At 48.7% G+C, this 14,452-nt stretch overlaps 1 protein-coding gene across 2 annotated transcripts in view; it reads left to right on the forward strand.

Annotated features, from left to right (window-relative positions):
* The first annotated feature begins 5,794 nt into the window (after positions 1-5,794).
* Positions 5,795-14,452, forward strand: part of CTBP2 (C-terminal binding protein 2) — a 132,555-nt gene continuing 123,897 nt past the window's right edge. Inside the window, exon 1 of one of the 2 annotated variants that reach the window (XM_077182782.1) lies at positions 5,795-5,945. The gene's annotated coding sequence lies outside the window, so the exon portion shown is untranslated. The other variant, XM_077182783.1, reaches the window with a different exon arrangement.

Genomic DNA, 14,452 nt, shown 5'->3' on the forward strand with positions numbered 1-14,452 from the left:
GGATTATCAGCACAGCCACCCCCAGTTAGTCCATAAGCTTGGGTGCCTCAGAGATGTGTGCAGCCTTCCTTTTCAGTAACAGCATACTGCCTGGAACATCTGCCCAGAAGGTGGGTGAAATCTAGAAACAACCTGCAAGAAAGAGGGCAGAGGAGAGGTCTGGTTTGTGCCTGCACACAGCAGAACAATCCTCCTCTTGGGCTGGTAATTCTTCCACTTCTCCCAAAACTGCTGCTCCCAAGCTCTGGGAAGCCAAAACACGCTTGTCTCCCCCACCACAACCACATCCCTGCATTTAAAGGAGAGACACGAACTCCATGGGAGCCTTTTCTCCCCAGCTCCTGCAGAATGCAGTGTCATGCTTCTGTCACCTCCCCTGCACGGGGCATGGGCACAGTAATACATTAACACGAGGTCACAGCCTGACAAATGCTCCTCAGTGCTGCCTCAAACCCAGCCCTGCTCCTTCCTCCCACCGCAGCCTCTCCTGGCGTGTCCCACGAGGCTGAAGGCAGAACCAGCCTGGGCAACACATCCAGCTGAAAATAAGCTTTTTTTTTTTTTTCCTCACTCCCCCCCTCTTTCCCAGGATTAGTGTTCAGCTGGATCCATTCCCTGATCCACTTCACCTTGCAGCTGCACAAATGCTGGTGCTGGCAGCAGGAGGAGCAGGGAGGGTGGGAGCGCGTGGCCGGGGCCCAGAGGAGCCAACTGCTCCTGGAGGCACTTGCAGCAGCAGCTGAGCACAAACTGCTATTTTTTTTTTTAATTTTTTTTTTTTTTTAGTGGGCTTGGTTTTCTTTCAAAATTAGGGGGAGCTGAGAGAGTTTCTGCCCAGGCTGCAAATAACCCACACTTTTCCAAGCAGGAGCTCAAAGTCCTGGTCCCCGCGGCAGGACGTCACCAGGGATGTGCAAGTCCTGCTCCCAGAGGCAGCGGGCAGGAAGGGCAGGACTGAGGAAGACTTGGGGTCTCAGGACCCTTATGGAGCACACTGACCACCCACAGCAGTGTGGGATCACAAATGGGGAGCCCAGCACCTCAAGCACCAAGGCAGCAAGAGTACAAATGAGGGTCATCTCCCATAAGGAATCCACTTGAGGTACTCCCATGGAATACTGAGAACTGTTATTCCTGGCAACTTCCCCATTGAAATCTGCCTTGGTGGTTTCTTTTTTATGATGACAAGCAAGATTCACTTTTCTGCTTTAAAAGCAGAAAGCAAAAAAAAAAAAAAAAAGATAAATGCATCTACCCTCTTTTCCTGGGCTCCCACCCAGAGCTTGTGGCATGAATGAGTTCTTTTCACTTGTGTTAAGTTACTGTTATGGTATGAAACTCCAAGTCTGGGTTGAAAACCTTTTAAACGTGTAAAAAATAGTGTTACAGTAATTAAATTCTAAAAATTGATCCTAAAATGGAGAGGGAAGCTGCTGATCTAAGATAATACACTGCCTTTAAGAGCAATTTTTTTCTACTGGCGCAATCCCTCACACTGGATGACATCCTTGCAGTAAATAATATAAAAAGTGATGTGAACCATCCTCCTAATGAACTTGCTTTCACAAGACTGATACCAAATGCTGGAATTTTGGCTGCCCACTAGAAGTAATTGTTCTTGATGGTGCTTATTCACTCATGTCAGTCTGGTGCGAGATCAAAACTATGCGAAAAACAACGCTGCTTCTGAATTCTCAGGCCCAGAACAGTTTACCAAATATGTTTTGGAACTAATCCATCCCTTGGTTTGCATCAATCACAGGAGTGAAATGAAGGATATGCTTCTTTCAATGCATTTTCATGTTAAAATAGGGTGCTGATATTAAAAGTGGAGTATGTGGGAAAATAAATCAGCCCATTTCTCCATTTCTCCAAATTTACACCCACAAAAGCCTTTAAGGAAAATGCCTTACTGTACTCATATTCCTGCTTATTGGAGTTGTATTACAGCCAGATGAACCCAGCTCTTGACTTACATTTCTAGAAAACAAGTGTTTCCTGCCACCCACCTTTAAAAAAACCATGAGCACCTTCTCAATCATTGCAATGATTATCCATTATAACCTAGCCAGCATATCTGCTCCAAACCAGTTCCCTTTTAAAAACTGGTAAAAAATAAATGGGGTATTGACATTGGTGCTGGATACTTGGCGCTCCTCACGTCCAAATCTCATTTCCAACGATCAAATGCGGCTCAGAAGGATCCCGGCAGGATTTGTGTCTGCCTGTTCCTGCCTAGCACCAAGGAACTAAGTTGCACAAACACTTGGAGCAGTAAAATAACTGGTCTATTCTAGTCAACAGATACTCTAAATCTGCAGGGAGAGAGATGAAATTTATGCACTGAGAGTCATCCAGCTGAAGTCACCGCGACTCCTCGCGCTGCATAAAAGCGACGCAGGAGTGTCGTCTTTGCAGGATCAAGGCCCGCATTTGCATCTGCAAATCAACCCTTTTATGAAAAGCAGGCTGTAAATTTTATTTATTAGTATTATTATTTTAGTTCCTTGAGCCGTAGCAGTGCAGCAGGAGGTGCTGCTCCCAGGCTGAAGTGTAGAGGCAAAGTATGATTGTGCTCCTGCTCGTGTGATGGGTGCTCAGCTGCTCAGAGCCAGCATATGGGTCCAGGATATTGCCCAGGAGACAGTATCCCAACATCACCACTCCCCTGAATCCCCTGCTCAGGGAAAACAAGTCATCCACAAGAGAAGCTTGTCACCCTTTACTAAAAAAAAAAAAAAAGTCAAATTCATCAAATAGAACCAGTACAGACAGAGGAGCTGCAAACTTTTTGTTATGTTTTAGGGGCAACACTGGGTGAGCATCATTGTTCCAGCAAGGGAGGTGAGCCCTGGCTCACCTGGCAGGGAAAAGGGGCAAATCCTGCACCCAAACACCCAGTTCTCATACGGGAGGGAATTGTAGGAAGTGCATTTTTAAGGGTTTGTTTGATTTCATGAAAAATTATGCTGGAAGAGCTTGGTCGCTAATTGTTAGCAGGAACTTTTAAGTACAGCTACTGATAAATTAAAATAAATAGAATTGAGGAACAGCTTGGATTTGCTTTGCAGGCACCCCTCAGCAGCCACATTTTCAGGACTGTTTTTGTCCTAGCAGGGATTATCAGCACAGCCACCCCCAGTTAGTCCATAAGCTTGGGTGCCTCAGAGATGTGTGCAGCCTTCCTTTTCAGTAACAACATACTGCCTGGAACATCTGCCCAGAAGCTGGGCAAAATCTAGAAACAACCTGCAGGAAAGACGGCAGAGGAGAGGTCTGGTCTGTGCCTGCACACAGCAGAACAATCGTCCTCTTGGGCTGGTAATTCCTCCACTTCTCCCAAAACTGCTGCTCCCAAGCTCTGGGAAGCCAAAACACCCCACTCTGAGCGCACTCTAAATTTTATATAAACCAGTGAGGCACTGGAGGAGCTGAAACTCCTTCAAGGTTGGACAGCAGCTGAATGGAAGTTTTAAAAGCTGCAATTTGAAGTTAAACCCCCGTCGTTCCAGGCCTCCCACTGAACCCACTGTGTATCTTCTTTCCGAGCATCTCATTACAAAGGCTATTTCACACTTGATGAATGTTCGATCGCAATCCAAATAGTTTGAAGAAAAATCCACATGCCTGAGGATTGCCCCCTGCTAAACTCGAAGATGTGTAGCTTAAGAGCTTTCTCCTTTACAACCTGTAACCTAATTGCTCTGGTAATGAAATAATTATTTGTGTCTTTGGCCTCAACTTATGTCACTGCCTTTGTTTACATCATGAACCCAAGGTTATTTATTGGAAGCAATTGCTGTGTTCCTGCCTGGCACCCCCCTACATTGTGTGTGGAATGTTTAACACAGCAATCTGGGTAAAGCAAAGAGAGAGCGGAGTCCTGGTGTAAAAAAATCCCCACTGCAATGCCAGGAGCAAGGCCTGGGTCAGTGCAAATCCCTCCATCCACTGCAGCCCACATCCCACGTGCGAAGGAGCTGCCCACAATATTTTGACAGTTCGCAGTGCTGCCGATGAAGGAAATCCAACAAGTCCCAGTATACGGAAATTGCGATTTCCATGTTGAGGTTTCCTCCAGGCAAGCAGAGTTTTCCCTTTGGAGGGACTTTTGCCAAAGGGAAAAGTGCAGAATTAGATGCCTCTTCCAGCTGAAAGCTGCTGAATTTTGCTAAAATCTGCGTGGAGGTGCCTGGCTGTACCCACACCGTGCAGAGCCTGGGTGTCACGGGGTGGCCACAGCTGTGGCCATCTCTGCAGGGACACCACGGGCAATCCTGGTAAGCCGAGGCCACGGGAGGCTCCAGCTTCTGCGGGACAGCAGCAGCAGCCCCCGGCAGCAGGTACTGGGAGGACAAATGATGGACGTGGTGTAAACATCCACTGAGGACGTACAACGTGCTCCTAAGAATCACGATCTTTAGGCCCTTCACCGTGTAATTCCACCCACAAAAACCGAAGCTCGCTTATTTATTGTGATGGACAATTGAGCTGGTTCAAGGGCTTTGAGTAGAAAAGGAATGTACTGTTTCCCAGGCTGATTGCGAAGCACGGGATATATATATAATGCAGGAGGCTCGATGATTATACAACAAAAAGATGGGATCACCACCTGCCCACATTCTTGTGATAAGCCGATGAAGAACGTCTGTCAAAACACTAATTCCCAAATCTAGGGGGGTAATACGGCATACAAATACAAACAGATGCGCGCCGAGCGCGCTCTCGTTATCTCGCACCCAGCCGAACGCCCGGCCGCGATCACACCGCGCTCGCAGCGAGCCGGGGTCCGCGCAGCCCCTCGGCCTCGGGGATGCCAACAACGGCGCGGGCCGCGCATCCCCGCTGGCCCCAATCCCCGCTGGCCTCTATCCGCCGGCCGCGCTGCGGGGCCGGGATGCCGGGATGGGGCCGGGATGGAGCCGGGATGGGGCCGGGATGCGAGCGCGGCGCGGGGGCCGGGCCGGGCGTCCCCCGGGGCCGCTGGCGGTGCCCGCGCTGCTGCGGGGCCGGGCCGGGCGCGCTGAGCGCGGGTGGCCGAACAAAGGCGGCGGCGGCGGCCGCTCCTGCCCGCCCTCCCCGCCCCTCCGCCGGCCGCCGCCGAGCGCAACAGGCGCCGCGCCCCGCGAAGCCCCCTGCCCGCCCCCGGAGCCCCGCCGAGCCCCGGCCCTGCCCTGCCCCGCACGGTCCCGGTGCCGGTCCCCACCCCCGGCGCCTCCCGCCGCCCCCCCCGCCCCTTCCTCGCTGCGTCTGTTTGTACTTTAGCTGATCCACTAATCCCCCGAGAGAGCCTATTTGTAGTGAAGAGTATCTATAGGGGGCGAGGCTGGTCCATGTGGGTTTGTGTCATTGGTTTGCAAGGAGAGACCCCGCCTATTGCCAAAAAAAAAAAAAAAAAAAAAAAAAAAAAAAAGAGAGAGAGAGAGAGAAAAAGAAGAAGGAAAAAAAAAAAAAAGCGAGGCAGTGAGAGCCTCTACCTCTCCTCGCTCTCCGCTCACCCAGCGTGGTGAGGGGGAGCGGCCGCTCCGCCCAACGCCGCCCGGGCACTTTCTGGCTTAAAAAAAAAAAAAAGAAAAAAACCAAAAAAAACCCCAAACAAAAAAGAAAAAAAAAAAAGGCAGGAAAAAAAAAAGAGGAAGCAGGAAAGGGGGGGGGGGGAAGAGCGGCCCTCCCCCCCAAGTTGCAATTAGCATCCTCTCCGCTGCTGCTGCGGGGCTCCGGTGCCCCCGTCCGCTCCCGGCGCGGCGGCGGGCGGAGCAGGAGAGCGGGGAAAGGGGGGGTGGGGGGGAAGGATTAAGTTGGTTTTTTTTTTTTTTTTTTTTTTGTGCGGTGTGCGAGCGGGTGGCGTTTTTAAGGTGGATCGCCGGCAAGCAGAGCCCGGCGGTGGATGCGGGAAGGGATGCGGCGGTGAAGAGCGGCGCGGGGCTGGCGGCGGCCGGGAGCAGGTAAGGGAGCGGCGGCGGCGGCTGCGCTTCCCGGCGAGAAGGACAAGGGAAAAGCGAGGACATCTTTGCTTTAGCCAACCTCACCGGCGAGGGGGACAGAGGAGGCAAAAAAAAAAAAACAAACCCGAGGAGGGGAGGGTAGGTGGAAATGTGATGGTGGTGGGAGGCGGCCGCGCAAGTTGCGCGGGTGGGCGCGGAGCGGCGGGGTGAAGTGGGAAATCTTTTGTTGTGCCGGGCCCCGCATTGTTTACTTAGTGCCGAGAGCCGCCGACAACATCTGCCGGGGGATTAACGGGGCGGCGGCGGCAGGAAAGTTTGGGCAAGGGGGGAACCCCGCGGTGCGGCGCGGCCGATGCTCCAGGGGACGCGGAGCAGCCGCCGCCTTGCGCTGCCTTTAGAATTTATTTTTTTTTGGCGGGGGGGGGGATAGTGTATTTAGTTATTGGCTTTTTTTTTTTTTTAATCTTAATTTTAGGTAGATTACGGGAGGAAAAAAATTGGTTTAGCATTTTAATTTTTTTTAATTTTAATTTTTTAAAAATATTTTTATTGCTGCTGAATAACCGCGCTCGCCCCTCAGTCACTTAGCAACTCTGCACGCTTCTAACCCGCGGAGGTGCGCGGTGTCCGCGGGGCCGCGCCTCGCTCCTTCCCTCCCACCTTTTACCCCTCCGCCAGAAATCAGAATCATTTCCCCACTATTTATTTATCACCTATATTTTCCCCCCTCCATCTGGACGTTTTAAGCCTTTCCCTGGTATCCCTAGAATGGAAAATCAGAGGGGGTGCGTGGATTTAGGTGCTGAGATTGTTCTTTTCGCACCCCTCCGTTCCACCATAAAAAAAAAAAAAAAATAACATTTCCCCCCCCCAAACTTGCAGGACTTGCTGAGGGGGAAAGAATAGGCTTTTGTCCTGCCGAGGGACGTGCCCCCAAGGTAAATCCTGGCTGGAGCTTAGCGCCTGGTACTTCTCCGGGTCCCAGGGCTCTGGCTGTGCTGGGGAGGAGGAAAGTAGGAGATGGAGATCTCAAAGTAGTAGAAGTAATTTCTTCTTTCAGCTGCACTTCTCCGCTGCCTTTGAATTGCCTGCAATGAATGTACGTAGCTCTAATTGAAGTACTTTAATCATTCACACTTGATTAAGTACACCGTGACCGGAGGAGAGGAATACACACGGCTCCCGAGAACGGGAGGGGTGGGATGACATTTTAATCCTGTGTTTTAAAAAACATTAGCGGAGCAGGAGGAAAGAGCGATCGGCGCTGACGGCTCGGTGTAACGGTCCCTTGTTCCCATACAGATGGTGGCTTTCCTTCGGGATGGAATCCCGCTTTTTGCCGATATTTGGGGACGGGGGGAGGAAGAAGAGGCGCGTACTTTTAGGTTTGTTTAAGCAGAGTGAGGGAAATAATGATAGACGAGATGCCTGGTGACAAAATGCTTTTGTTCCTGTTTCCATCAGTGCATAAGGGCGCCGACCTGCTTTAGCATTCTTTAAAGGTCTCTCTTTTACCAAGGAAAATTGAAGACGGTCTCATTATAGGAGAGTGTGTTTGGAATACTATGAGGTATTTATGAATTCCGAGGTGATTGTTGGATCTCAGACATTTCAATTACGCATCCTCTAGTAAAAAAAAAAAAAAAATTGTAGCGATGTGTTCTGTAATCTGTTACTTCCATAAAGCTGATTTGTGCTCCAGCTCCGGAGCTGGCTGAGGGAATGGGTCCGTCCACGGGGCTCAAATCTTAAACAGGGATTTCTGTTCTTTGCCTGGCAAAACTTTCTGCTGCAGGGGCAGCCCCAAGTTCCCATAAAAGCGATTGTTTGGGAAACGTCAGCTATCGTCAGTATTTTTTCTGGAAATTCTGGCGTTGTGATTGCAGGGTGGTATTTTTAGAAAGGAGCTTTTTATTTTTGGAGACGTTTTGTGAAACCCACCTGTTAGCCATTAGGGGGGACAGAGGTTGGCTTTCATCCTTAGCAAACCTGGGGGCTCTGGGCTGTTCCTCACTTGATCCAAGCTGTCTCCAGTCATGGGCAATCAAAATATCTTTCCTTTTCAAAGTTACAACCAAGTGTTTCTGAAGCTGAACAGAAAATAAGGTAGTTCAGTCAGAGTGGTGGCACTCTCCCGTGTTTAGGAGCACGGATTGCAGGAGCTTTGGCTTTTCCTTTCTCTCCTAGAATTTCAGACTGAGATGCTTCCCTGGTCCAGGGTTTTATTGTCAATTTTGTAGTGTACAAATCACAGATGATGTTTTCTTGCTGTCAGCTTTCCCTCTTTTTAAGGCGGTTTTCCAGCCCATGTGGATCTGGGGGTTTTTGTCAGAGCCCCTTTGCTGACAGCTCCCTCTCATCCCCCCACTCCTCCAAGGGCAAACTTGTGCCCTTTTCCCTCTCCTGCTTTTCCTGGATGGAAAACACTCACAGGAATCTCTCCACAGCAAGAACTGTAGCACAAACTGTCATCCTTAACTCTGGCATTTCAGTACACAGATTTGTCACTGGGTCTGGTGATAATATTCCTTGTATCAGAAAAAGCATCAGCCTCAAAGTATGAGGTCCCAGGCATGAGCTGGAAGTAACACATTGAAGCCTTTGGCCAGAAAAGTTGATTTATCCATCAGGCTGGCTGCAGTTCAAATAAAACTTCTTCAGTTCGGCTGACTCTGGCAAGAATGAAATATACTAATAAAAAAACCCCTTAATCTGGGTTTGCCCAACCATTTGGAAAAGGTAGGTTAATTTTCCCTGGGTGTTTACTAGCTGTGGAAATTGAAAGAGGCTTCATGTTTAAAGCAGAAGAAATGGAAAAGCTGCTGGGAACACAGCGCTGGCAATTGATGAGTGTTTTGTTAAGATCTGGTGGATGGTGCTGTCTCATAAACCTGATGGGTGTCACATTTACTCCTCACATAGATCTAGTGAGGGTTCCTGTCTTTGCTTTGTATTTTGGTTGTAGTAAGTTAAAGAAGTAAAGAGTGGAGCTTCTGGTGAGCAATTCAATTTGAGCTGATGACTTACACCTGCCCTAGAAATTGGGGTTTTTTTCAGATCCCTCTGTCCAGCTGTAAGGATATTTAGATTATGAACTCTGAAAGGAGAAATGGTCAGGTCTCACAGCTGAATTAAAGACCAGGTGGAGGGGCTGCAAGATGATTTTTGGGGTCCCCTCTTGCAGAGAGCGCTGAAACTTTGGAGGGGAGGTTTTGGCAAGTCACTGCTGGTTTTGCTCTGGTTACTGGGATAACAGAATTGTTTTAGGCAGGAATTGGTGTTTTCTCCATTGCTGTTTGTGGTGCTGGAAGATGTAACTTCAAATGCAGTTTGTCACACCCAGTATGAGGATGTAATTCTAGAATGCAGTTTGTCGTGGTCAGATATGCCTGGGCCACCTCTCATTCCTTATGCCACATTCCCATAGTTGGAGTTTTTTCCCTCCTTCTCCTTTGCCAAAGGAAACAAGATAAGATTTAGGTGAAAGGATGAAAAATGTCACAACCATCCTCTGCAGCAACAAGGTCTTGGAAACCAAATCTCCTCATTGTACCACCCACGTGTTTTCTGCTTCTGCTCTGCCCCGTCGTGGTGAGGAGTCTGGGATTTTGGCATTTTACCAGGGAGTCACCACATAACATTCTGTGTGAAGTCAGCAGGAGTTTTGGTGGCAGAGCACAGAAGAATCAGTGTCACTTGTTCAGTTCTACAATGGTGCTTTATAAGTGTGCTTTCCCCTTTCTTGCACCAGAGATTTTTTTAAGAACCAGCAATAAACATCTGGAGCTTTTTAGTTTTTGTTTCTCCTCTCTGAGGTGATAATGCAGGTGGAACATTGGAGTTTGCTTTTTGTTGGACTTGATCTGGGTGAGGGGGGAACATGGTGATGCTGTGTGGGAAGGTCATGGGGGCCCTCCTGCCAAAGCTTGGGGTTTTTTTTCCTCTGTAATGTTTTTATAGAATCACAGAATGGTTTGATTTGGAAGGGACCTTAAAACAAATCCTATTCCAACCCCCTGCCATGGACAGAGACACTTTCCATTACACCAGGTAGCTCAAAGCTCCACCCAGCTTTGCCTTAAACTCTCCCTGGGATGTGCTGTGATTTATTGGAGCCTGATTATATGATTTGGAACTTCCATGGGATTATCAGAAAGAACTGCAGCTGTAGTTGAGGGGAAAAACACGTGGTGGAAGCAGAGTTTTGCACCTGCATGATGTGAAAGTCAGTGTGGGTGGGATGGGGTTTGCTTTGCCTGGTCTGAGGTGTAATTCAGATGGAGGAGGAGCGTGGTGAGGAGCAAGGGCCGTGTTTTGGGGGAGAACATCAAAGCTGTGCTGCTGCAGAGGATGCCTCAGAGGGCTGTGTGTGTGTGTCACTGCCTCTGTTCCCACTGATGCTGTGATTCTGGGTGTTTCACGTGTTTTATCCAGCGGGGAGACGAGTGTAGCTCCTGGGGTGTTGCTGTCAGACCCCTGCAGCGGCTCTGGCAGGGCTCAGCGTGGTTGGAACCAGCTTTGATGGAGCCACCAACCCTTCCCTGAGGTCATCAGTGCTGCTGCCTGGTGGGGTTGCCAATTCTGGGAGTTTTTATGGGATTTTTTGCCCATCCTGAAATCCCAGCCAGGAGCAGAGCATGCTCTGGGGGATCCTAGATGCTCATCCCTCCTCTGTGGCTTTTCCCAGGGGAGGGCAGTCCCTGGAATCCCTTTTGGGGTCCACAGCTGGCAGAAGCTGTGTGTCCATGCATGCCAGGGTTATTTTGGATAATTCAGCCTTGTTTTTCACATACATGGTCTTCCAGGGTGGATCAGGGTAGGCATCTTGATAGGCATCCATAAAGTCCCATCTGTTCTGAGACTTCATGTAAAGATTCAAATAAAACCTGAGTTACTTGAATGCATCAGTTGTAGATTTTAATTATTAATGATTTGCTCCTCTAGCCGTATCTGGCAGTGATTTCATGTCTCCTTTAAGCCAATAAAAAACAGTGATCCTGCTGAAAGTAACTGCCCTGGGCTCCTTTTCATCCCTGCTGATGGAATTAGGTTTTATATAGTTTAAATAAACCTGCCTGGTTGTTGAATTTTGGGCTCTGCTTCACCCAGCAGCTGGAGCAGTGTAGGATGAGGAAGGATCTTTGCCACCACAGTGGCCTCACCAAGGTTGACCAAATCCCACCATTTTTTGGGCCCATGTGTGGAGTTCAGGTTCCTTGGCTGGGAGTTTTTTGAGGAGGTGCTGCAGGGACCTGGTGGAGCTGATTTCCACAGGAGTTGTGCTGCAGTTGCTCCTGTGTACATTCACTTGTGCAGTGTTGACAGACACTCAGCCACTGTTTCTGTGCAACAACACACACCAATTATTACAGAAATAGACCCCTGAAGCAGGCTCAGAGGGAAAACGTGGGGATTACAGACACAATATTTACAAGGAGCCAAGTCTTTAATGAGACCAGGAATAATGCAGATGGATTCTCTGTTGCTAAATATAACAGATATGTAATGGATGCTGTCTATCTTCTTTTTCTTTTTTTTTGTGATCCATTCACACTGAAGAAAGAGGAGCCTGTGTGCGGAAGAGGTTGGCACAAAATTGTGGGATATTCCACAATTAGCCTGGCTTTTGGTTTTTACTGTAATGACTATAAATGTGTGGCTCTGCAAGGTGTGAGTGACCCTGGCTGGGAGCATGGATGAGCCCCTCTGAGATGCTGATGGCCTTTGGGATAGTAACAGGTGCACAAGGAGTGCAGGATTGGCCCCAAAAGAGGCCGAGGGAAGAGATGGAAATCTGTAAACCCTGTGGTTTCCATGCAGCTGGCACAGTGCTGGAGCTGGTACCATCATTGTTGGGGTAGGAAATCAGCAAAACCAGCAATGAGTCCCTGTGCAGGCAGTGGGTGTCACACCCTGGGGTGTGGGAAATGTCCTTTGTTGGTGTTAGTGGACAGAAACCCCTGCAAATAAATTCCCTTTTAAAAGATAGGTGAGGCCAAATATAAGAGGTGCTGGTGGTACCTGTAGAGTTGTCAGACAGTGTCAGGTTTTTTGACATTTTGATGTTGAAAACCAGGTTTTCCGTGAGAGGGGATGTTGGAAGGAGCCAGTAAATTAAGCAAAGTAATTAAGCTAAATAGTAGATGTTGCATTTAAAAGTTGAGAGCCTTAAGCTTTGCTGTGATTAGTTGTGGATGAAATTGATTTCAACTCAATATGTGGAAAAAACCCCTTTTTTTTCATTAGTTTTCATGTTCTCATGCTTCTCAGAAGTTTCACGATCCTGTAGCACAAGCTCATGTAGATTTTTCACTCGCCATTTGTTTGAACTCTTCCCTTTTTTCATACAAAAAAAATGGTACAGTTAAACATCAAACCTGGAATTGGGGTGTCCCAAAGCTTAAAACTGGAATACCTGTGCCAACTTTAGCTTCACCCTGTGCTGGGGTGAGCTCTCATTCTGGTCTAGCCACAGGCAGTGAGGTTGTGGCCGCTGGTTTTTGTTGTGGTTGTTTCTGAAAAAACTCTGTTGAATGATGTGGCAGGAGGGAGAATCTGGTCAGGTGTCTCTGCTTGTCTGTTCCACCTTTACCCATTCCCATCCCAGCTGGGGCTCTGGGGTTTTTAAGGTGCTGGCTGCCAAACTGGGGTGCTCCAGCTCAGTCCACGTCTGCACATCCAGGTGCCTGACAGGGGAATCAGTAGCAAAAAACAGAAATCAGAGCTTGAGGGAAAGGGATGCAGAGAGAAACTGTGGCTGGTACTGATGAGAACAACAAACAGTTCTGTAAGATATTAAAATCATAAATTCTACACTTTTTGATGGGGAAAAGTAATGATATGTTTAGTCCCTGTGAATGTTGTGGTAGAAATGAACATTGAGCAGTCACTGCTGTAGTCAGACCTTTGTGCTCCAGCCCTGGTGCCTCTCACTGAAGAGGTTTACAGAGCTAACTGAGCCAGTAATGTGTATTTTTTACTGAGTCTTGAACTACTGAAGAGTTCTTGTGAACTGTGGCAATGCTCACCTTGTGTTACTGTAGAAAAGCAGGAAATAGGCCAGGCTGGACACCCCAGACCTGTCAGCTCCACATGAGTCCTGGCCAAGCATCCTGAGGATTTATTTGAGGATGGAGGCAGGATGGTGATGCACTCAGCTCCCTTTGTCATGGGTTTAGGGGCAGCACATCCTTGAGAACCAACTTTCCTTTTTTCACTTAAAGAGCTTGTGAATGGGATTGATAAAAGTAACTGAGGAGGGTTTTTTTCCTTAAAATTCAGCAAGAAATGCAGCTTGGTACAGCAGCACTCTTTGGACTGGGGATGTGCAGGACAACTGGCTGAGCTCTCAAAATCCGGTGGTAAAACCAGGAATAATTCCCAAACAACTCTTTCCAGAAGCCTCCCTGAACACTTATTTTTGTCCTCACACTGCTTAATGTTTGAGCAAGCTGTGATAAGGCAGAGAGTCACCGCAGCTGGAGCTTGAAATGTCACCGGGGCTGGCAGAGTGGTAAATAACAAACAGGAGTGACTGCTGCTGGTGACAGCAATTTGTATTGCTTGGCTACAGGCAGGTAATATTTCTCAGATGGCCAACTGTAAATTCCTCTATCTCAGAGCAAACAAGCCGGGCTGTAGCTCCAGGATGCTGTCTGCAGAAATCATGTCCTGGTGGGGCAGCGCGGAGGCACGAGCCAGCAGCACTGAGATGATATCATGGCCAAAGGTCCTGTGTGCTCCTTGTCTGAGCTGGCAGGTGGCTGCCAGGCTGGGGAGGGACGTGACAGCCACCCTGTCCCTGCTGCCTGTCCAGGAGGGGCTGTGGGAATGCCAAAGGAGCCAGGAAGGGGTGCAGGGGAAGGGGCCGGGACCTCTGTCTGCCTGGCTTATCCAGGAGAATGTTGGAAGGTAAATTAATTAAGGGGATTAGTGTTGTCACAGGGAAAATAAATTGAGTAATAAAGAGTTCTTGGGTCTGGCAGGCAGAGTTTTAACAAGACCTGAAAGCTGGAAGGTGAAGCCAGGAGAAGAATAGAGCTGAGATCTGTGGTTTCAGCACCGATGATGGTGGAAGAGGCTGCTGAAGGTGCTGGTGATTCCTCCACCTCTGGAAATGCCAAGTTCAGGCATGTGTGCTCATTGGAGTGAGGGAGGCTCAAGCAGGGATTGATTTAGGTAAGTCAGTGTGCAGCATGTCAGGCTGGACAATCACAGGGGTCTCTTCTGACCTCAGAATCCATGAAAGCCCATCTTTAAATGAGAGCATCTAGGGATTTGCAGATCCCAAGCATCAGCATGACAGATTTTCTTCCAGAGGGTGACTTGCAGAGAGGAGACCTCTGTCTGGAGAGGGAGATTGCAGGGTGGGACCTTGAGCACTCAGGAAAGATCGTGGGTTATTTCCCACCATTTCCTTAAAAAATGCCTTGGATCTGTCACAGGGATGAGTTACCTCTGGGCCAGCACCAGGAACTTGACACGGGGTGTGAAGTTCATAGGGACAG

Source organism: Agelaius phoeniceus, chromosome 9 (genome assembly GCF_051311805.1).
Source record: "Agelaius phoeniceus isolate bAgePho1 chromosome 9, bAgePho1.hap1, whole genome shotgun sequence".
Taxonomy (NCBI): Eukaryota; Metazoa; Chordata; class Aves; order Passeriformes; family Icteridae; genus Agelaius; species Agelaius phoeniceus.